This window comes from Benincasa hispida, chromosome 7, assembly GCF_009727055.1.
Source record: "Benincasa hispida cultivar B227 chromosome 7, ASM972705v1, whole genome shotgun sequence".
Taxonomy (NCBI): domain Eukaryota; kingdom Viridiplantae; phylum Streptophyta; class Magnoliopsida; order Cucurbitales; family Cucurbitaceae; genus Benincasa; species Benincasa hispida.
Genome location: NC_052355.1, coordinates 49,754,315 through 49,778,283, shown reverse-complemented (window position 1 = coordinate 49,778,283; position 23,969 = coordinate 49,754,315). Strand labels below are relative to the sequence as shown.

General features: G+C 34.2%; 1 pseudogene; it reads left to right on the top strand.

Moving 5' to 3' along the window:
* The first annotated feature begins 8,474 nt into the window (after positions 1–8,474).
* LOC120081131 lies at positions 8,475–23,213 on the top strand (annotated as a pseudogene).
* The last annotated feature ends 756 nt before the right edge of the window (positions 23,214–23,969 follow it).

The following is a 23,969-nucleotide window of genomic DNA, read 5'->3' as shown; positions in this document are numbered from 1 at the left end:
ATATACAAGATCTTGTTATATGAAGCAAAAGAATCAAGCATATATAGATTATCAATTAAAGAATCGATACCAATAAGCTTGGAATCTTGAAAAAGACAAACTTTATTATTTCCAAAAGAACAAGAAAAACCAAATTTATCCAAACTGGACATACAAACTAAATTCCATCTAAATGACGGTACAATAAAACTAATTTAAATCCAAATAACAACCAGTTTTTAAATGTAATCTAAAACTCCCAATAGCTTCAACCGGATCTACTATGAATCTTTTAGCATCATTTGGCAACTGGCTCCATAGGCAATCCTACATTGATATACTTATGTGAGTAGTAGCACCATAATCTATCCATCAAGTATCTGTAGGTACAGAAGCTAAATTAACTTCAGAACAAACCGGAGTAAGAAGTTTACCATTCTTTACATGCCACTTGGTATACTTGGGACAATATTTCTTGAAGTGACCTTCCTTTTTGTAGAAAAAACAAGGATTTTCAGTTATCTATTTCTTTCTCTTATTCTACTAAGATGTCCCTTCTGCATCATTCGTAGGTTTCCTTTTCTTCTTATCATGAACGTTAGTTGCCAAAAGAGCACTTTCTATCCTTTCTCTTAATCCCATCCTCTTCTTGCCACATTGTGGGATAAGCTCATTAATACTCAATTTCTTCTTTTGAGTATTATAGCTTATCTTAAACTGAGTGAATTTCACAGGAAAAAAGATAAGTATCAAATGTATGAGAAAAATTTTATTTATCTCTATATCATGTGCCTTTAATTTACCTGCGAGATTGGACATTTCCATACCTTATGTTCCCATTGCCTTTATACCTCATGGAAATTAAAGAAGTCAAAAGATTACTTGCTTCCCCTTTTTCATTTTTAGCAAAATATTTCTCAATTTGAGTAAGGAACTTATTGGCATTTTCAATTTCTGTGATAGAGCCCGAAAAAACTCCGGAATAAAGTACCTAATGATCATCAAATACATGCAATTTAATCGTTTCTACTTCTCTATATTAGTAGTATTCAACTGTTCCTCGGTAGAAGTAGGTTTATCAATTCTCAATGCAAGGTCCAGATTCATACACTCGAGAAGTATCTCCAGGCTTTCCTTCCAAATCTTGAAATTCGATCCATTCAACTTAGGGATTAAACTCACATTTCCAGATATTTGAGTAAGACCAACTGAAACAATAAACAACAAAACATATACTCACAATTAGAATATGACAAAATAATTTCACAAATGTGGTGGGCAAGATACCTAGCACAACATTGATGTCTAGCCTTTGGCCAAAGATACCAACTGTTGTAGGATCGGTATGGCAACCCTAGAGGGCTGAATAAGGTTAATTTAAAACCAATTAAAACTTTTTCCTAATATAGGCCCAATTAAATAAATTAACAAACTTTTGTTAACAAGTAATTTAAACAATAAATTCATGCAAATAAATTCAACTCAAAATAATCAAGAAGTTAATAATATTACCTTAAAGCACCCAATTTGATTCTAATAACAAATTTGATGAGAATGTAAAAATTTAAGAACTACCAATCAAAATAGACAAATATGAGCAATTAACTTCAAGAACAAATATTGCAATTAATTTCATGTAATAAACTATAATAATACATTAATTGTAAACTTAAAGTAGGTGAAGGATAGAGAAATTAATACTCAAAATTTTTATAGTGGTTCGGCATAATCTGACCTACGTCCACTTCCCAAGCTCCTCTTTGGTATGTCACTCCGATCTTGACTCTTTTCATGGCTTAGAATCGAACTATACAATGCTCTTTTTTCAGACGCAAGAACAAATTTGATCATTTCCACGGTTGAGGATCAAAATGTTATAACGATTTTTTTTCTGGGATCAAGAGCAACCTTTACAATAGTTTAGAAAAATAAATAGCACACTCGACAAACTCTTTAAAAGAGTAGATTTACAAATTTAGCACTCAATGAATCAATCCTCACAACATAAAATATCTCTCTCAGGAAGAAAATTGAAGATTGGAGAGAGAGCAACAATGGTGGCTTAATGAGTTATGGAGGATTGAAAATAATAAAAATTGTTCTTATGGTTTGGAGAAGAAGATGAGTTTAAATAGAGAGAAAAAATTGTTGAAAACCACATTTAATTTGGACCATTGGATCTTGGAAAAGAAAAATCAATGGTAGAGATTTTAAACTAAACTAGCTGCTAGACACAAATGAAATATAATATTAATTTTTTTTCATTTTAAATTCTTTTTTTTTAAAAAAAATCCAACAAAAAACAAAATCTCACATGTGTCCAAAAGTAGCCGTTAGACACAAATATACTATAATATTAAATTCATTTTCTTTTTAAAACCAATCCAAAAATCAAAATATCATCATGTGTCACTCCTTCATTACTCCAATTATATCACGTCATCGGGATTTTTCCTTTAAGATTGTTTCGGTCATATCTTCTTCGTTTGAGATTCGATTGATTCAAATTCGTTGTTCTGTACTCTATGCAATGGATACTTCAAAGCACTCAATTGTTGATAAATAAAAGCAGGTTTATTATTATCAAAACATTAATTAATTAAAATTGATTAATTTGATATTAAGGGCCAAAAAACCAACAATCTTCCTTTTTTTTTATGATGACAAATAACACAAGAAAAATGAAATCCAAAGTAGTGTGATATGAAATATGAACTTGAATCACAAACAACACATATACATAATTTCAATCAACTTTAAACAATGAATTGTTTTAATAACAACATGTTTTCATTTTTCTTATTATTACTCCCTCTATTGGAATCAATAAAAAAAATGACAATAAAAATAACATAGTGACATTAATGTTTATCCTAAAATCATTACACATAATTTTTCATTTCTTTTTCTATCGGCATGCTTTCTACAAATAAGCAACAACACTATAACTTCAAGAGGCGTCATATAAATTTAAGACCAATTTAACAATTTTCTCCCCTTTTTAAAATCAATTGAACATTTCCCATTAATAAGGGACAAAAAGACATTTAACACATAAATCAACTCGGGTAGAAATATCAAATAAACTTTTAAAATATAATTTTACTCAAAATACAATAACTCCCCCTTGAAGAATAAACAATATGCATAAGAGGGACACATAACAATAAAGGAATAAGGAAATCAATTTCATTCAAACATGAAATTCATATATAAAAAGATATAAATGTGTATAACTTCCCCTAAAATCAAGCATTCTCCTTTTAATAAAAAATCAATAAGAACCAATAAGATAAAATCATTTAAGTAAAGAAATAACTAATCGAGATACCAAAATATCAAATATTATAAAATAAACACTAGTTGTTGAAAATGAATACTGATACCAAATAATAGCAAATCAATATCAGCCAATCAATAAGTATGGTATCAGCAAAAATGCTTTTTTACCGATCTTCAACAAAATGCTACCGAAATTCAAGAAAGTACCCATTTTATAAATACTCCACCTATGGAAAAGAATTTAATATCTCTTCAAAAAAAAAAAAAAAAAAAAAAAAAAAAAAAAAGCTCAATGCTCAATTCTTTTTAATATAGGACAAATAAAATACTCTAAGTGACTTTCATTCAATAATATAAACCATATAATATGCATAACTTCATGCTCAAAAGGCATTTAATAAAAAGTCTAATCAATTTCATCTAAAGGATAATCAACATATTTTAAACTCAATATCCTTTTGGCTCAAAACTTTTCAAGAAATACACAACGATAGAGCAAACATCTAATTAACATATAATTTATGTGGAAGAGTTCCTCGCTCTGATACCAATTGTAGGATCGGTATGGCAACCTACCGGAGTGAATAGGGTTAATTTAAAACTAATTAGGACTTTTACCTAATGTGGGTCCAGTTAAATAAATTAACAAATATTTTGTTAACTAATTTAAATAATAAATTCATGCAAATAAATTCAACTCAAAATAATCAAGATGTTAATAATACTACTTTAAAACACTCAATTTGATTCTAATAACAAGATTAATGAGAATGTAGAAATTTAAGAACTACCGATCAAAATATACAAATATGAGAAATTAACTTCAAAAACAAATATTGTAATTAATTTTATGTATAAAGTATAATAACACATTAATTGCAAACTTAAGTAGGAGAGGGATAGGGAAGTTAACACGGGAAAATTTTATAATGGTTCGGTACAACCCAGCTTGCACCCACTTCTTAAACTCCTTTTGGGTATATCACTACGAACTTGACTCTTTCCAAGTCGAATCGTACAACGTTATTTTTCCGGGCGCAAGAACAAATCTGATCCTTTCCACGGTTGAGGATCAAAATATTACAACGAATCTTTCTGGGATTAAGAGCAACTCTTACAATAGTTTAGAAAAATAAATAGCACACTCAACGAACTCTCTAAAAGAGTGGATTTACAAATTTAGTACTCAATAAATCAATCCTCACAACATAAAATATCTCTCTCAAGAAGAAAATTGAAGCTTGGAGAGAGAGCAACAATGGTGGCTTAATAAGTTATGGATGATTGAAAATAATAATAATCGTTGTTCTGATTTGGAGAAGAAATGAGTTTAAAAGGGAGGAAAAATGGTTGAAAACCACATTTAATTTGGACTATTGAATCTTGGAAAAGAAAAATCAATAGTGGAGATTTTAAACTAAACTAGCATTAGACACAAACAAAATATAATAGTAATTCTTTTTCTTTTTAATTTTTTTTAAATCCAACAAAAAGCAAAAACTCACCATGTGTCCAAAACTAGTCGTTAGACACCAACATACAATAATATTAAATTCATTTTACTTTACATTCATTTTCTTTTTAAAACCAATCCAAAAATTAAAAGCCAATATTGTGTCACTCCTTCATTGCTCCAAGTGTCACCTTTCAATTGGTTCACTTTGATGAGAAAAATTATGCCACGTCATCATCTCGAAAATTTTCTTTTAAGATGGTCATATATTCTTCGTTTGAGATTCAATTTAGGTGATTCAAATTGCGTTGGAACCGTTGTTCCGAACTCTACATATTTCAAAACACTCAATTGTTGATAAATAAAAGCAGGTTTGTTATCATCAAAATATTAATTAATTAAAATTGATTAATTTGAGATTAAGGATAAAAAAGCCAACAACTGTAAATGGTAATCTAAGTATTGACAATAAACTCGGCCAAAAAGACGGACTATTTTTCACATGAGCAATTCTTATAATTGTTAAATACTCATTACCACATGCATACCTACAATTTGGCCAAATAATTATCTTTCTTTGGGCCGATAATTATCTACATAAATTCATGAATATGCACATCTTATATTTCATAATTAAACTATTCTAGATAATAGAGACTACTTTGGTCACATATGATTTTGACCAATTCAATTTAAAATATAAGATACAATAATATAATAGTATTATTGTATAAAAATAATTGAAGAATAATGCCAAATAGTCTTTAGGAAAATTCACCCAATAATTGGATACACATAATACATTTAATGCAATCATAAATATGTGAATATCACAAAATACCATCAATCTAATTTAAGTTTAAATTCACTAAAATATCAATTAAATTTAAATTTGAATTTACTACATTATCAATCAATTGAAATTTAAATTCACCAAAATGTCAATCAAATTTACATTTAATCCACAACATAATCAATTAATCTTGATTTCACAATATGATTAATCAAATTTAAACTTAAATCCACAATATGATTAATCAAATTTAAACTTAAATACACAACATCATTAATCAAATTTAACTTAAATGGACAATATCTTCACTCAAATTAAAACCAGATTCACAAAATTATCAATTAAAATTGAGATTTAAATTACAAAATTATTAATTAGAAATCTTGATTTTAAATTTACTAAATACCAAATCAAGAAACAAGAAAACCACCGGTAAAAAATTCAGTCAAATTATTCTTTTAAGAAAATTGCAATTGACCAATATCCACTGCCGACGAGACCTTCAATGAGCATTTGACCAAAAACTATGGTCGACAACACCTGCAGCGGCAATTGACCGAAAGCCACCAGTATCACTAACACAGACGGTGCATCTACCGTCGGCAAGACCTTTCGATCGGATGTTGCCGGCGTGAACTTTATGCGCATTGAGGGTGTCAACCTTTTTTTTTTTTTTTTAAAAAAAAAATAATCTTTAATTCTTTAACCAAAACCAAAATTGAATCAAAATTTCAATGAAAAAGAAAATTAAACCAACAATCTAACATGAAATTCACGCTCTGATACCAATTAATAGCATAATTAGTTTAGATCTATATGAAATAGATTAACCTTAGGATTATTCATGTCAAATTGTCAAGAATAATTAATATACCGGATTCCATTGAGAGATTGATGATAACTTATAACTTCAAGATGACTTTTATCTTTCTCAACCAAAACTCTGAATTCCTTTAATCGGATCTCTCTAGTTAGATTCAAGAAACACTAAAGGTTTCTATTAAACCCTAATTAACTAGGAATCCAACTTCTATCCCATTAAATCTATAAAACTATGGTCTAATAAAATTATATGATAAAATATTAATCCACATATCCATACTTTAATTATATGTATTAATATTTAAATACGATAACACATTGTTGACTTGTATAGTTTTGTTTTCAACGGTAACAAATATTATTTTACTTTGAAATTTAAATTGTGGTTTATAGGAAGACACTAAGTGAATATAATTTTACAATTTATAAAAAGTAAGTTGATAAAGACTAAATTGTTTGAAGAAAAATTAACTAAAAACTAACTATAGGGTAGTATATTAAAATTTATTGAAAGGTATTTTCAAAAATTAGAATTTTAAAAATATAATAATCAAAATGAATCAAAACTTTGAATACAAAGATCAAGGTGGAATTTTAACAAAGAAAAATAAAAGAATCACGAATTTTTATTTGATTAAGGACCAAAATATACTGATATAAAAACTCTAGCAATTTGAAAATTAGAAACTCTTTTGCTGAACCCCTAATATCAAATTCTAAAACTCTCAAATCAATTTGATCAATCCAAAGGGAAGGAATAGATTTGGATTATATTTTGATCGAAGACCAAGAGATAAGAAGAACTAATCCTCTACCCGAGGTTTGAACATTCCACAAGCAAATTGATCAATCTTTACTTGAATGCTCAAGCATGCAACCTTAGATCTAAGAATTGTAAAGGTTGGTAATGTATCTTTGTCATCTATTCAGAGGAAAGTTATCATTCCCAAATTCAAAATCCAAAATATGTATTGTACAACCTAATGGTCGATTTAATGTGTTTGTCACATCATAAACCTTAGTAAAATGTGAGTCACATCATAAACCTTAGTAAAATGACAAAAATATCCTATTTTAATATGTTTTAGAAATGATAAAATTAGAAAATAAAAATATTACATCGAAATTATTAAATAAGATATAATCGATAGTTAGATGTCTTGGAAGATTCATATCAATACCTACATGAGACTTACAATTACCAATAGACACAAATTGGTAAACATAATTCAATAAGATAAACAACCAAATATGAGCACAACCCAATTGATAAATTCATACCTAAAATTCTAATCTCTCCACCCCGAATTATACTGAGTTCATACATCTGTGAAGTTCATATATCTGTGTTTGAGTGTAAAATTGATTTGTCTGAGTTTATATATCTGTGTTTGAGGTTGGGGTGCTGAGATGCGTTCATTAGTTTAAGAATTTTTATAAAATAAATATTAATTTGAATTTGAATATCTTTTTTCTTAAAATAAAAATAATTACAATATAGTAAAAAAGAATGAAATAATTTATGGTTGATAGTATTTATTTTAATTATAAAATATAAATAAAGCATAGTGTTTTATATGCATGGGTGGAAAAAAAAGTAAAAAAGTAAGCCGTGGTTACAAATATAGCACAATGTAAAAGAATTTGTTGATGTTTTGATACAAGCCTTAAATCTAAAAGCGAAATATCAATTATTTAAAAATTTTAAAAATATATTAATTATTTAAAAATATTATTATACATTTAATTATCAATTCTAAAACTGATATTCGTTTGTAATTTAAATTTAAGGCTGGCCCAGGTTGAAAGCCCAATTAATCGAATTTTAGTGCCCTGAAAATGTGAAGTATAAACTTGGAAAAATCAAAGCCCTTGTTTCTGTGCTTACCGCAAATGCCATTTCGCTAGCAACACAAAATTTGGCATTTTGCGTACGTTTCTATATAGCTAATTTTTAAATGCAGTTGGGCAAGTGAAAAGAAACTAAACTTGGCTCTTTATGCTCTGAGTATTTAACCCCATTGATTCTATTTCATCTCACTCCTCCCACTGAAATCGTAATGAAGAAGCCAACTAGTTGGTGGTTTCATTTTCTGCCATGTGGGATGCCATATACTTTGAACTCAAGTTTTGATTCAAGACAAAATGGCGCCTCCTCAGTGTTAAATTCAGTGGTTCTTGAAGAAAACTTTGGACCTGAATTGGGATTTGGGCATTGTTCTGTGGCTTTGTATTTTTTCTTGGTTAGGCATTATAGGAATGAAGAAAGTTGGGCTTTTCAGATATGTTGATTGGGTGGATAAGTTGCTGATTTTACTGGGTTCTTTAGGGAGTATTGGAGATGGGGTTACAACCCCACACACTATGCTTGTTCTCAGTGGTATGATCAATCACTATTCTGTTTCTGATTCTAACTCTTTTTCCAATCATGTTGTGGACAAGCTAATTTCTTAATTCTACACTTGCTTTTATGATAGTTTCTTGGATTGCACTTTACTGGTTGTAATGTATTATGTATTTGTTTACTTCCAGTATACACTCAGGCTGCTTTATTTTGCTGTTGGTGTTGGAGTCTGTGCTCGCTTTGGTAAAATTTTGATGGGCCACCAATTGTATTTCGGTATCAAAGAAGAAGAAATAAGGGTAATTTGGGAAAAGACGGAAATACGTTGGTTGGGGAAGTGGGGACCATGACTAGTAGAGACTCCTAATCTGTTAGAAGAATATTTTGTTTAAAATAGGGGAAGCGGGAATAGGGAGGTTAGGAAAAATAGTGTGATTAGTGGTTTTGGGCACTAAAGCTTTTCTCTCACGTGTGAGGGGAAGCAGTGCACTAGTTTCTTTTCTCTGTTCTTGTAATCGTATAGCCCATCGTGAATACAATAAAATTCTTCTATCCAAGTTGGTTTCTATCAAATTGGTATCAGTGCTCACACCTGGGAAGTAATGGCTCAAAAACGATTTGAAGAAAAGTTGGAACTGTTAGATCAGGAGATCTCCAGTCTTGGTGTAGAGATGCAGAAATTACCGACCATTGAGGAGAATTTAGCATTGTTGGCTAAGAGTATCGACTGATTGGGAATGCAAGCGAAAAACATCAGAAGATGCTCATTTCGTATGTAGCCGAAATGGCGAAAAGAAAGGCAATATCGATAGAAGAAAAAGGGGGATCGAGGAGTGAGATGACTGAAAGATCAAATAACAATATTCCGAATGTGTTGAATAATACGACTCAATCGGGAGTAGATGAGTTGGTGAATGACCGAAGCAAATTCAAGAAGGTTGAGATGTCTGTATTTAGTAGAAGTGATCCTGATTCATGGCTATTCAGAGCTAATCGATAATTTTATATCCACAAGCTGACGAAATCCGAGAAAATGACAGTTGTGGTGATCAGTTTTGACAGAGCCGCGTTGGACTGGTACCAATCCAAAGAAGGGAGAGAATCATTCAAAGATTGGCAGGACTTAAAACAGAGGATGTTAGTTCGATTTCGATCATTGAGGGAAGGATCAATCTGTGGAAGAATCTTAGCAATCAGGCAAGAATCGACAGTAGAAGCCTATCAAAATCTGGTAGCTCCATTACTGCATCTTCCGAGTGAAGTGTTGGAGGAGACATTTATGAATGGACTTGCTCTATGATCAAGGCAGAGAATAAGTGTTGGGAACCAGTTGGGTTAGCTCAAATGATTATTGGGGTTGATGCCCTAAATCTCGTAGGGTCCTGTAGTTTGTAAACACGTGTATGAACAAATATTTGTGATGTAATAATATGAGATATTTTCTTCACTGTCTATGAAATATGAGATATTTTAGTTGCACTAACCACAAACCAATAAACTAAGATCCTTGGTTATCGTTGTAACTTAAGCATATATGTAAAGACATACAAGTGGGTCATGCCTTAAGTGAAATGGTCTGTAGTATATGGATAAAGAAGGGAAATCTTATCTTGGTGACATTACGGATGCAGCCTGCTGATGCGTTATTTTATGCGGTGAAATAATGAAAGAAATTGCGGTGATGGAAAATGCGTTGTGCAACAAGTTTTCTCAGCATAACCCAAGTATAAATCCTACTGAGTTTTCTGGTAAGTCTAGGGTTGAATTCAGGGACTAAGGAAAACAGTATGCAGTAATAATTTTTAGATTACTTTGCAGTAACAAATAAATTAATGATTTGGTTGGTTTGTTGTTTGAAGTATAAAAAGTATGCGGCGAATTTGAGATAAGAATGATTATGCGATAGATACACTGAATATGCGGTGGAACGGGTTGAGAAGGTCTTTAGCTAGCGTTTCCAAAGAATGCGTCAAACTATGCGATCATACTATACTCATGCGACAACAAATCATTTCCAATGCAAATGCGGTAGCTCCTAATTTTAGGATGTATGCGATGAATGCGACAATGTCTATAGAGCTTATTTCTAAGTCTCTAGTTCTTGCCTATGCTATGATGCAAGATGCACACAAGGACAAGGTGACCGCATTCAACCATAACCTATCTCTAGGATGCATGCGATGCGTTAATAGCAAACATTACTTATTCCTAAGCTCCTATCTCTTGATTATGCATTTCTAATCTGACTCTCCCGAGCCTAGATTCTAACCTGACTTTTCCAAGCCTAGATTCTATCCTTAGACTACCCTCCCGAGTATCTCTAATGGACGAATGACGCATACATAATGTAAGATAATCACATAGAATGAAGATCCCCTGTTGTGCTAGCTAAATGCTTCTCAACCCACTCGACAGATTCAACTACTCATGTGTAACACACACAGAGTGAACAAATATAAAGATGTAGATTCCATTTCTATAAATCAGTTCAGAGTACAAAATGACAATGGAAGATAAGGATAGAGAGCCTGGTAGCAATTCCTTGCTTCCCAAGACTTTTACACTGTTAACTCTATTCTGCTCAAAAGATGTTCCTGCTTCCATAGAAGTTGGCCCTCTCTCTGATCTCGACGCTTTCGGCACTCTTCCAAGTTCATCGGAACGATCTCTCGGTATAATCTCCCTTCACTCGCTTCCGCCTTTGAAGTAAAGAAAACTAAGAACAAGGCTACTTCTATCTAAAGGGAAAAATTATCTAACTATTGAACTCTTTCACTGAAGGTGACCTCTTATACACATCTAGATGTGTATAAGAGACAGTTTCCTTGCTGATCGAGGCTTTTACATTGTAAATCTCTATTCGGTTTCAAAGATGTTCCTGCTTCCATAGGAGTTGGCCCTCTCTCTGTCTTGGAGCTTCCAGTGCTTTCCTAAGCCTGTCTCTTATACACATCTAGATGTGTATAAGAGACAGTTACAGTAGTTCTTTAATGGCTTGTCAACTTAATTTGGAATCGACCGTCATCAGCTTTCTGTCCCATCGTGATTTAATATGCTTTTCACCCAAATGCGCCCATCATGATATGCCGGCTCTATGCGGCAACCTTCTTGAGCAGATAATTGTGAGCGCAAATGATCGTATAGCCTTACGTTAACGCAATCTTTTGATGCACTCAGCCGTTGATTTTTTTGGATCGCATTTTCCGCCTTGCGTCAACGCATATTCTGCACAAAAATACATAAGTTAACTGTTTTGATGTGATTGATGTATGTGACCGCAATGTTGTGAACTTAATACTTTTTAATGCAATATTGTGCTTTTTGACGCAATATTGTATACTTTTATCAACGCAATCCTGCATTGTTTTATAACTTTGCGCTGTAATAACGTGCATTTCTGCCCATTATCACCCACTTTGTAAATGTTACAAGTGTTGTAAAGTGCTACAGATGGTCTGATCCTGATCATTCATGTAGAGACATGCGAACAGGGATATCCTATACAAAGGAGTTTGTATAAGACCGAACCATGAAATGTTTAGTCTCGTTATATAACGTCGTTCATGACAGAGACTTTCATTTCGCTAGGATGACTATAGGTAACATGACCTTAATTCTGAGTGAGTTAGAAACTCCTGCCTATGAAGGTAGTCTTTTAATTTGCATGGGTGCGAGTAGCCAGATTGCCTACTCAAACCCACCACTTTGGAGATTCGTTTGATTGGGGAGCTGAAACTCAGATACACAAGATGGAGTTCACTCCTTCCCTGAAGCAGGGGTAAGTGGATAGATTGCTCCCTTAAGGGCTGATTACAAGGCTTGAACAATGTGGCGCCACACACTTTCTTATGGCCCAAGAAGTGTTCACTCATAGGAGGACTATGATGTATTGTTCATTAGAGGAATCAGTGGTACTTAAGAAGTTAGATGTAACTACAAGAGCAAAATGGTAAATTGGCCCAACTGTACTTACGAACGATCTGTGAAGGGTTATTGTACTGTTGATTGGTTATATCTCATGGACACATAAATATATCTATAGTGATAAGAGTGCAGCTGTTGGTCTTTAGTGAAGTGTCTGATAGTTAACGGGTGGTGGATATCGTGATTAAAGAGTTTAGTCAGTTATTCACACACCGTTGGAGTTTCAAGCTACATGTTCATAAGGTCCCCTTGGTAGCTCAAGGGATTCAAGTTGAGAATCAGTTTTTGGGTTAGTTTGAAGTGTTCAAATTAACAAGAGGGAATTTGATTATATATGATATAATTAAATTAGTTCAATTATATGTGATATAATTGATTTCATGTATTAGATATATTAATTGGAGAAATTAATATAAATATGATTTATATTAAAGAAAGGAGAAAAGAACTATGGTTTAAATATTACATATGATGTGATATTAAAACTATAGGATATAAATATAATATGATAAATTAGTTATTATATTTATCTATAATAAAAACAATTATGAGATAATTGTTTGTTGGTTATTTTTTTTTCTCCATTAACCGTGCAAGTGGGAGGTTATTTTCAGTTTTAACAACTGAAGAATAAAATGAAAAGAGTTTTCATTTTTTGAATAATCGGATTATTGCATACCAATCAATCGAGTGAAAAAAGAGAGTTATATGATACCTCTTTGAGAGAGTGAACGACGAGCAAGTTAGCTCACGACTGCCTCATTTACTAAACAATTGAGTACCCTTTGTCTATATGATAGACTTTTTATTTCTCTCACTTACTTGATCGTATACATCCTCTTGCCCTCTACCAAATTCGCACAGAGCCTACACCTCCTGGATTCTCACTTCGAGAATACCAAGGTAGCCTACCAATGGTGTCTACATACTGTTCGAGGGATGAGTGTTGTTTTTTCTTAATCGAGGATATTGCTGAGGCATGACATTCGTGTTGGTGAATGATCGTGCTATTACATCGGGGAACGAGAAGAATAGTTCTTCAAGGGTAAGTTCTCTTGATCCTTAGTATTTTTCTTTTGTAGCATGCTGTAATGTACTCTAAGATGCATAGCTGTTGATGTTCGTGGACGGAGAAGGATCAAGGATTCTTAGTGGAGTGTCGAATGATGGAAAAAGTCGTGTCGATGGCTGAGTGGTATGAATTAGAGGAAGTCTATACCATTTCAGAATCAATACCTACTCTATTGACTAAATTTGAAGATGTGTTTGAAAGGCTTGAGGAACTACCCCGACGCCGGAGTATTGAGCATCACATACACTTGAAGAAGGGGATGAATCCAATTAATGTTAGATACTCCAGAATCCTTTCGATTGCTCGTTCGAGAATTACGATCTTGTTATGCTTATCATTAGAAAGCTGAAATGGAAAAGTTAGTGAGGAGATGTTAGACTCGAGAATTATCAGGGCAAGCATAAGTCCCTATTCGAGTTCTGTATTTTTTGTTAGAAAGAAAAATGGGGGCTGGCGGTTTTGTGTTGACTACAGAACCCTTAATAATGCAACCATTCCAGACAAATTTCCAATTCCAGTGGTAGAAGAGTTGTTTGATGAATTAAATGGAGCTGAGTTATTCTCTAAGTTGGATCTGAAGTCGGGATATCATCAGATAAGAATGCATCCAAGGGACATCGAGAATACTGCTTTTAGAACCCACGAAGGTCATTACAAGTTTTTAGTAATGCCTTTCGGGTTAACCAACGCTCCCTCCACTTTTCAGGCCTTGATGAATACCCTTTTCAAACCGTATCTAAGACACCTTTATGTTAGTATTCTTCGATGACATTTTGGTGTACAGTAAGAGTTTGGAAAAGCATTTGCAGCATTTGGAAGTAGTGTTATTGATTCTAAGGGAGAACGAATTGTATGCTAATTGCAAGAAGTGCCAGTTTTCTAAGGAGCGCATGGAGTATCTGGGGCATATAATCTCGGGGAAGATAGTAGAGATGAACCCAGAGAAGGTACGAGCTATTTTGGAATGGCCAGCACCTCGAACTATCAAGGAGGTATGGGGATTCTTGGAACTGCCAGGGTATTACCGATGATTCGTGCAAAATTATGGGAGTATTGCAGCTCCATTGACTCAGATATTAAAAGAATGGGCATTCCAGTAGTCAGGGGAGGCTCAGTAGGCATTCGAGAAGTTAAAAAAGGCTACGATGACACTGCCAGTACTCGCATTACCAGATTTTAGTCTGTCTTTTGAAGTAGAGACTGATGCTTCAGGATATGGGATCAGAGCTGTACTGGTGCAACAGAACCGGTTGGTTGCTTTCTACAGTCACACCTTATCAATGAGAGACTGGGCCAAGCCATTGTATGAAAGGGAGTTGTTGGCTGTAGTAATGGTTGTGCAAAGGTGGAGGCCATATTTGTTAGGGAGAAGATTCGTGATTAAACAGATCCAAAGGCTTTGAAATTTCTATTGGAGCAGAAGACCATTCAACCACAGCATCAGAAATGGGTTACTAAGTTACTCAGGTATGATTTTGAAGTAATCTATCGTCTGGGCCTGGAAAATGGGGCAGCTGATGCGTTGTCTCGGGTAGAATCCGATATCCAACTTGCTAACTTGATAGCCCCTACATTGATAGACATGAAAATCATCCAAAGGGAGGTGGAACGGGATGACAAGTTATAGTGTATCAAAATTAGATTACTACAGAAAGAGAAAGGGGTTCAAGATTTCTCTTTACATCAAGGAGTGCTGAAGTTTTGAGGGAGGTTAGTTATATCTAGCACATCCACTCTTATCCCTACTATTTTGCATATATATCATGATTCTGTGTTTGAGGGACATTCTGATTTTCTAAGAACTTATAAACGATTATCCGGAGAATTATATTGGGAGGGAATGAAAAGGGATGTTAAAAAATATGTGGAGGAATGTATGGTTTGCTAAAGGAACAATACTCTAACTTTGTCTCAAGTGAGTGTGCTAATGCCACTCACAATTCCTGATATGGTGTGGGCTGATATATCAATGGATTTTATAGAGAGGTTGCCTAAGGCCAAGGGTCATGATGTAATCTTAGTGGTGGTGGATAGATTAAGTAAGTACGCTCATTTTTTGGCCTTAAAGCATCCCTTGAATGCTGAAATCGTAGCTAATGTATTTTTTAGATAAGTGGTTAAGCTACATGGGATTCCAAAGTCCATTGTTTCAGATCGAGACAAGGTGTTTGTTAGTCATTTTTGGCAGGAACTATTCCGAATCTTGGGTACCAAACTCTATCGGAGTACAGCCTATCACCCCCGGATGGTCAAACTGAAGTAGTCAATCACAGTGTGGAAATTTATTTGCATTGCTTTTATGAGGAAAGGCAAAAGGAGTGGATCAATTAGCTGCACTGGGCTGAATATTGGTGTAATACCACATATAATGCTTCAACCGACCTGACTCCTTTTCAGATTGTATATGGACGACTCCTTCCAACTTTGATCTATTATAGTGATAGTTGTACTTCGAATGCTACTTTAGACCAGCAGTTAAGAGATAGAGATGAGGCCTTATGAGTTCTTAAAGAGCACTTGCGAATGGCTCAAGACAAGATGAAGAAGTATGCTGATAAGAAGAGAAAGGATGTGGAATTTCAAGTAGGGGATTAGGTCTTATTGAAGCTCCGACTTTATCATCAAATTTCGGTACGACAAAGGAGGTATGTCAAGTTGTATCTCAAGTACTTTGGGTCGTATCAAAGCATTGAAAGGATTAGAATGGTCGCCTATAATTTGGAACTTCCCTCTACTATAGCGATACATCCTGTCTTTTACATATCCCAACTAAAGAAAGTGGTGGGGCAGCAGGGTGAAAATCAAATAGTGGATCCTTTGGTGAACGAAAACCATAAATGGCTGACTGAACCGGAGGACGTGTTGGGTTATCGTCCTCACTCTTCACAACAAGGACGGGAGATTTTGGTGAAATGGAAGGGTTTTCCGAGGCATGAGGCAACGTGGGAGACGATGGATGATTTCCAGAAGCAATTTTCGACTTTTTACCTTGAGGACAAGGTAAATGTAGAGGGGGGAGATAATGATAGGCCACCAATTTTATTTTAGTATCAAAGAAGAAGAAAGAAGGGTAATTTGGGAAAAGATGAGAATACGTCGGTTAGGAAATTGGGGACCACGACAAGTAGAGGCTTCTAATCTGTTAGAAGAATGTTTTGTTTAAAATAGAGGGGAGTGGGAACAGGGAGGTCAGGAAAAATATTGTGATTAGTGGTTTTGGGCATTGAAGCTTTTCTCTCGCGTGTGAGGGGAAGCAATACACTAGTTTCTTTTCTTTGTTCTAGTAATTATATAGTTCATCGTTTAATTCATCGTGAATACAATAAAATTCTTCTATCCAAGTTGGTTTCTATCAAATTTCTAGTACAATATTTAAAATTAACATGGGTCTAATCGCATATCGAATTGTGAATATAAGGTGTAGATAGAATTATATAGTACTAGAAAATTCTCCATTATGATGTTAAGATGTTAGATCCATGGCTTATGCAAAACTGAGTGTTATGTAATCAACAAGTAAAGAAAACGAGAAAGTGTAAACGATAAAAATCGACGTAGAAATTTATGTGGTTTACTAACAATGTATTAACTAGCTCCACGAGCAAAGGCACCAATAGGTTTAGAGGGTTTATATATGATACTTCTCTAAACCTTAAGCCTATAATTGCAAATTAACATATAATACAAATACAATTCGGAACTCCAAATAATAGATTTAAGGGATTCCAACACTCAGATTACACTGTGTTTGTTGTAAGTCCTTCAAATGTGATTTTAAAGTCATAAGCACCTCCAATCCGTTTTGGTTTGGTTTGATAACTTCGTGTAATGTTAGACCATTTGTAGCTAAACTTAGCCAAATAGAAGCTGTGGAGTCTTGTTTTTAACTGCTTTTTTCAAGGTAATACTGAAACCTCTATGTTTATGATTTGTAGAGGGAATGTGTTGGACCAGGACGGCAGAAAGACAGACATCCCGCAATGAGCATGAGAATGGAGTACCTAAAATCAGTTATGAGACAAGAAGATAGTTTTTTCGACAACAATCAAGCTATTTCTTATTGTTTCCTCCATCACTTCTGATTGCCACACTATCCAAGATACCATAGCTGAAAAGGTTTCAACTCCTTAATCAAACCTTTTCATTCTTCATTCTGCACCTTCTGCATCAATCTAATCTAGATTTTCATTTTGTGTTAGATACCAAACTCTCTGGCTCACATCTCAGGCTTTATCTTCTGCATTCCTGTTGCATTTGTGCTCTCATGGCAGCTTGCTTTGGCTGCCCTTCCATTCTCTTTCATGTTCATTATTCCAGGGGTTGGATTTGGGAATGTTTACAAGAACTTAGATGCCAAGGCCAAAGATCCTTATGTGGTTGCTGGTAGCATTGCTGAACAAGCGATCTCTTCGATCCACATCGTGTATCCATATGTAGGAGAGCTCTAAACTAAGTTCAGTCATGCACTTCAAAAAAGTATGAACTTTGGCATTAAACAAGGCCTTGGGAGAGGACTTATGATGGGCAGTATGGCAATGATATATGCAGCTTGGGCATTTCAGGCATGGGTAGGCAGTATTCTTGTCACTGAAAGAGGAGAAACATGTGGAGCCATTTTGATATCTGGAATACGTATCATTTTTGGTGGACTGTGAGTAATTGACTTCTTTTTTTCTTTCCTTTTGGTACCTACCAAAATTTCATCAGTGTTTGAAAAAAATTATATGTGCTTTTGCTTCTTATTCAGGTGTGCTATGAATGCACTCCCAAATTTTCGAGATGACTAACCCCATTCCTTCCATAGATTCTGAGAATGGTAGAGGAAAATCTTTGGACTGTTTAAGAGGAAAGATTGAATTTAAAGATGTTGAATTTTCCTATTCTTCCGGACCTACAACATGTTAGGTTTTATGTCCTAAAACTCGTGGTTTGTAAACAATAAAACTTATTCTAAAAATTCAATAAGTTGTTATTGAATATATGAATTGCATATTTCGTTTTAGAAATAAATCCAATAAACTAAAAAGATCTATGACTATTACATGAGTGCTAAACTTTATGTGGAGACATAAAAGTGGATCAGGTTCGAGTAAATAGTCAAAACGATCTATATTATATGAATAAGGTTGGGTGCCTTATTCTGGTAACACTATTGGATGTGGCTCACTCTGTAGTTGTTACAAGGAGTTGTAAAATGCTATAGACGATGTGATCCTAATTCGTACATGTTATGACATGAGGAGTGGGGACGTCCTGTGCAATGAGTTTGTACAAGATCGGACCATGAAATTAGTCACTCTTACTTTATAACGCTGTGTATTGTTTAAGACTGACTATTTCAAAGCGATGACCTAGATAACTTGACCTTAATCCTGAGCTAACTATGAACTCCTGTTTATTCGAGATTATCCTTAGATTTGTATAGGTGAAGGTTGACTCAACAGTGTCGGCTCAATAAACCTCCATTTTAGGGGTAAGAATGGATAAATAGTTGGGGACATAGGGTGCAAGATGGAATTCACTCCTACCCGTTTTTAGGGATAGTAGAGAGGTTGTTTCCTTGAGTGCTGATTCCAGGTCTTGAACAAGGGGCCCCACCCTATCATTGGCCCAAGAGGGACTCGGTTTATTAATCATATCACAAACCAATTGTTCATTACAAGATTGGTGGGGCTTAAGAAACAAAAGGTAATATCGGGAGTAAAACAGACATTTAACCCAACCGTTATTAGGAATAACCTGTGAAGGGTTAACTTACTAATCATGGTTATATCGAGTGGACATAATATATCTACAATGAGGAGAATGCAACTATGGGATTTAGTGGAGTGACCCATTAGTTAATGAATGGGGGTTAATTTGGTGTAAAAAGTTTAGCCAATTAATCTCAGATCATTGGAGCCCATGATCTGTAGGTCCACGAGATCCCCCTACTAGCTCGTAAATGGATTAGCCTTAGAGTGGCATGATAAGTTAATTTGAAACATTCAAATTATAATTAAGGGAATTAGTAATTATATGTGATACAATGATGCGTCTAATTTTAGATTTAAACGGAATTGGAGAATCAATTAATATTTAAATATGATTTAAATATTAAATTCATGAATATGGATTCATGTTGGTGGAATTTATGTAAAATTAATTTAATATTTGATATTAAATTAATTGAAATTAATTAAATTATTTATTTAATTAATTATTATTAATTTTATTAAAAAATTAATTTGGTAAAATTAATAAAGTTTTAATTTTGTAAACAAAATTGATTTTGGAAATCAATATGAAAATCAAAATTTGAAAAAACAAAATGGAAAAATGGGACTATCCAACCATATAGCTCACTCATTTCCTATCTTATTCTTGATTCAATCTTCCAAGTATGAGGTGCTATCCATGCAGTCTTCTTCTTTGCATGATGGTCTTGCAATAAATAGGAAAGATTAGACTGAGAATCGAACATGCAAAATCTGATGTACTTGTTGAGTTTTGCTGAAAACTTGAGAGGTTGAAAAAGGTGTTCTTCAAGTTGCATTAGTGAGCTTCTTCTCCAAATTCTCTTCATTCAAACTTATTTTGAGTCCCACAACTTAATCTAAGGCTTCAAGAGATCTCCATGCAGTCTTCTTCTTTACATGATGGTCTTGCAATAAATAGGAAAAAATGGATTGAGAATCGAGCATGCAAAATTTGATGTACTTGTTGAGTTTTGCTAAAAACTTGAAAGGTTGAAGAAGGTATTCTTCAAGTTGCATCAGTGAACTTCTTCTCCAAATTTCCTTCATTCAAGCTTATTTTGAGTCCCACAACTCAATCTAAGGCTCCAAGAGAATAGTAGAAAAGACCTTGAAGTGGTTCACAAGAAGATTTGGAGAAGATTTGTAGCTAAATTCGAGTTTCAAGAGGTTCTACAAAGGTATGACTTGAAACCCTCTTATTATTGTATGAGCATATTTTATTTATAGTCAAAATTGATGAATTAGAATGCTTATTGATCCTTGTTGCTTCCGCTACATGCTGATATATTCCTACACAACCCCTATTCTTCCAGGACTAAATCTCAAAGTAAAGGCTGGGGAGACAGTAGGCATTGTTGGAGGTAGTGGCTCAGGCAAGTCCACTGTGATTCATTTATTGGAGGGATTCTATGACCCTGTCAGGATGGTCATAAGATAAAGAAGCTTCAGCTCAAATGGCTGAGATCTCAAATGGGATTAGTCAATCAAGAGCCAATTCTATTTGCAACCTCCATAAAGGAAAATATTTTGTTTGGTAAGGAAGGAGCTTCAATGCAACTTGTTAAGAAAGCAGCTAAGACTGCAAATGCTCATGATTTCATTGCAACATTACCTAGTGGATATGAGACTCAAGTATGACTTTTTTTTCCCTTCTTCTTTTACTTGGTCTCATGGCTTCGTCATAATTTTGAGTTGAGAAATTTAGCAATGCAGGTGGGGCAATTTGGTGTTCAATTGTCTGGAGGCCAAAAACAAAGAATTGCCATAGCAAGGGCTTTAATCAGAGATCCCAAAATTCTTCTATTGGATGAAGCAACCAGTGCTTTGGATGCAGAGTCTGAAAGAATCGTACAAGATGCCTTGGACCAAGCTTCACGTGGAAGGACTACCATTGTAATCGCGCACCGTCTCTCCACTATCCAAAAGGCTGATCAGATTCTTGTTCTTCAGTCAGGTAGTGGTAGAGTCTGGTTCTCATGAGAAGTTAATTCAAAAAAATAATGAAGGAATTTACAGCAAAAATGGTGAAAATGCAGCAATCTTACATGGAAAATGAAGTTGATAGTTTTTTATATCATTCTACTAGAGAGACAAATCTTCAAAAAATAGTAGGAGCCGCCAAAACTCCCTTGACACCAATAAACCAGATATCAGTTTGTCAAAGTAGCCCAATCTGGCACAGCAGTCCAGTATATTCCATCAGCATGTCCTGTCCATACTCGGTTGATGTCGATTCTAGTGATTACAGTTATTGTGAAGGCTTGAAGAATACCTCAAGTTCTCCTCAATCTCCTTCACAATGGCGTCTCTGGCGATTGAATGCACCTGAGTGGAAACAAGCATTACCTGATTGTATGGGTGCTATAGGCACTGGAGTTACTCAACCAATATATTAATTACTATTGCTTAGGAACAATCGCCTCAGTTTACTTCCTAAAGGACAGTGATGCAATTAAATCAAACATTAGATTCTATTGCTTCATATTTTTGGGCATAACAGTTCTTAATTGTATATCAAATTTAGTCCAGCGTTACAGCTTTGCAATCATGGGAGAAAATTTAACCAAGAGGGTGAGGGAAAAATGCTTGAAAAAATCATGAACTTTGATATTGGATGGTTTGATCAAGATGAGAATACGAGTGCTGCGATATGTGCACGACTAGCTGTTGAAGGAAACTTAGTTAGATCTCTTGTAGCAGAAAGAACATCACTATTGGTTCAGGTATTTACGACTGCTACATTTGCATTTGTGCTTGGATTACTTGTGACATGGAGAGTAGCCATTGTAGCAATTGCTATGCAGCCACTTGTGATTGGAAGCTTCTATTCAAGAAAGGTTCTGATGAGAAGTATATCTGAGAACGCTAAGAAAGCACAGGGTGAAGGCAGTCAACTAGCTAGTGAAGCCATTACCAACCACAGAACTATTGCTGCATTTTCTCTCAAGATAGGATTTTGAGTGAGTTTGAAGCTTCAATGGAATCCCCAAAGCAGGAGTATGTAAAACAATCATGGAGTTCAGGTTTGAGTTTGAAGCTTCAATGGTTCGGGTAAATCTACTGTTGTCGGACTGATCGAAAGATTTTACGATCCTCAAAATGGTGCAGTCCTCATTGATGGAATAGACATCAAGAGCTATAATTTTAGAAGTTTGAGGTCACACATTGCTCTAGTGAGTCAAGAACCCGCACTTCTCACAGGAACTATACGCAAGAAGATACTATCTGGGCAAGACGAACGTTCAGAAAACGAAATTAAGAAGGCTGCAAAACTTGCCAATGCTCATGAGTTCATTAGGTAACAGGTTAATTTAACTAATCACCATGATCTCATTTTTCACACCCTTAGCTTCTTTTCACCAAATCATTTTCTTTCATTTCCTATTATTGCAGTTCTATGAAGGATGGCTATGAGACTTAATGTGGAGAAAGAGGTATTCAGTTATCAGGAGGTCAATAGCAAAGAATAGCTTTAGCAAGAGCCAAATCCAAAATTCCTTCTACTTGATGAGGCAACCAGTGCTTTGGATAGCCTGTCAGAGACTTTAGTCCAAGAAGCATTGGAAAAGATGATGATTGGTAGAACAAGCCCCGTCATCGCTCATTGATTGTCAACTATACAAAAAGCAGATTCAATAGCTGTAATAAAACAAGGTAAGATTATTGAATAAGGATCAGACTTGGCTCTACTTGGACATGGACAAAGTGGAGCATACTACTCCCTGATTAACCAGCTGAAAAGTCAATCACTCCCTCTACAATAAGAGTTCAAATTCTGTCATTTTTACTCAGTAAACAGTCTTTAACATCAGTAGATTATACATACAAATGAATGTAAATAACGTAGAGCTTGTTTAGAAAGTACTTTGAAGGTCGTTCCAATCATAGACGCAAGTGAATTTGATCACGTTTGCGGTATTTGTCAATCATCTCCATTAATCAAAGTCTATGACAGTAAATGCAAGTAGATGACTCCGAGTTTAAGTTTTCATAAATCCTAACCATAAGATGTTGATGGAGGGGAGCCTACCATGAGACCCTGTGTGCATGTGATAGAAATATAGACAACAAGCTATGTATTATTTCATTATCTTCTCCATCACTTCTCAATCACGTTTTGTCTTCTAAAAAAAATCATCTTTTTCTCCTCCTATCCAACGCCGACACTTCATTTTTGTTTGTTTTTTTTTTTTTTTTCTCAGAGAAGACGGTTCAATTACAAACCTCTCATTTCGATTGATTTAAAAGCTTAAGTTGATGATTGAAGATAAATTGAATATTATATCAACACTCTAACAAAATGTATTAAGAAACAAGTCATGTTGATGGTTAATTAATGTTGATTAGTAAACATATATAAAATTTGACATAATCTAGGATGATGAATAGTGGCTTGTTTAATTGTCTAAAAAGGGATCTTTATTTCGAAAGTAAAAACAAAAGGTATAGTACTGAAACTTTTTGTTCTTTCATATGGGGTTGAGTTTCAGAGGAATCTAACATATTTTTTGAGCTAAATATACAAAACAAAACACACCCATAAAGCATTGTTCCCCACTATA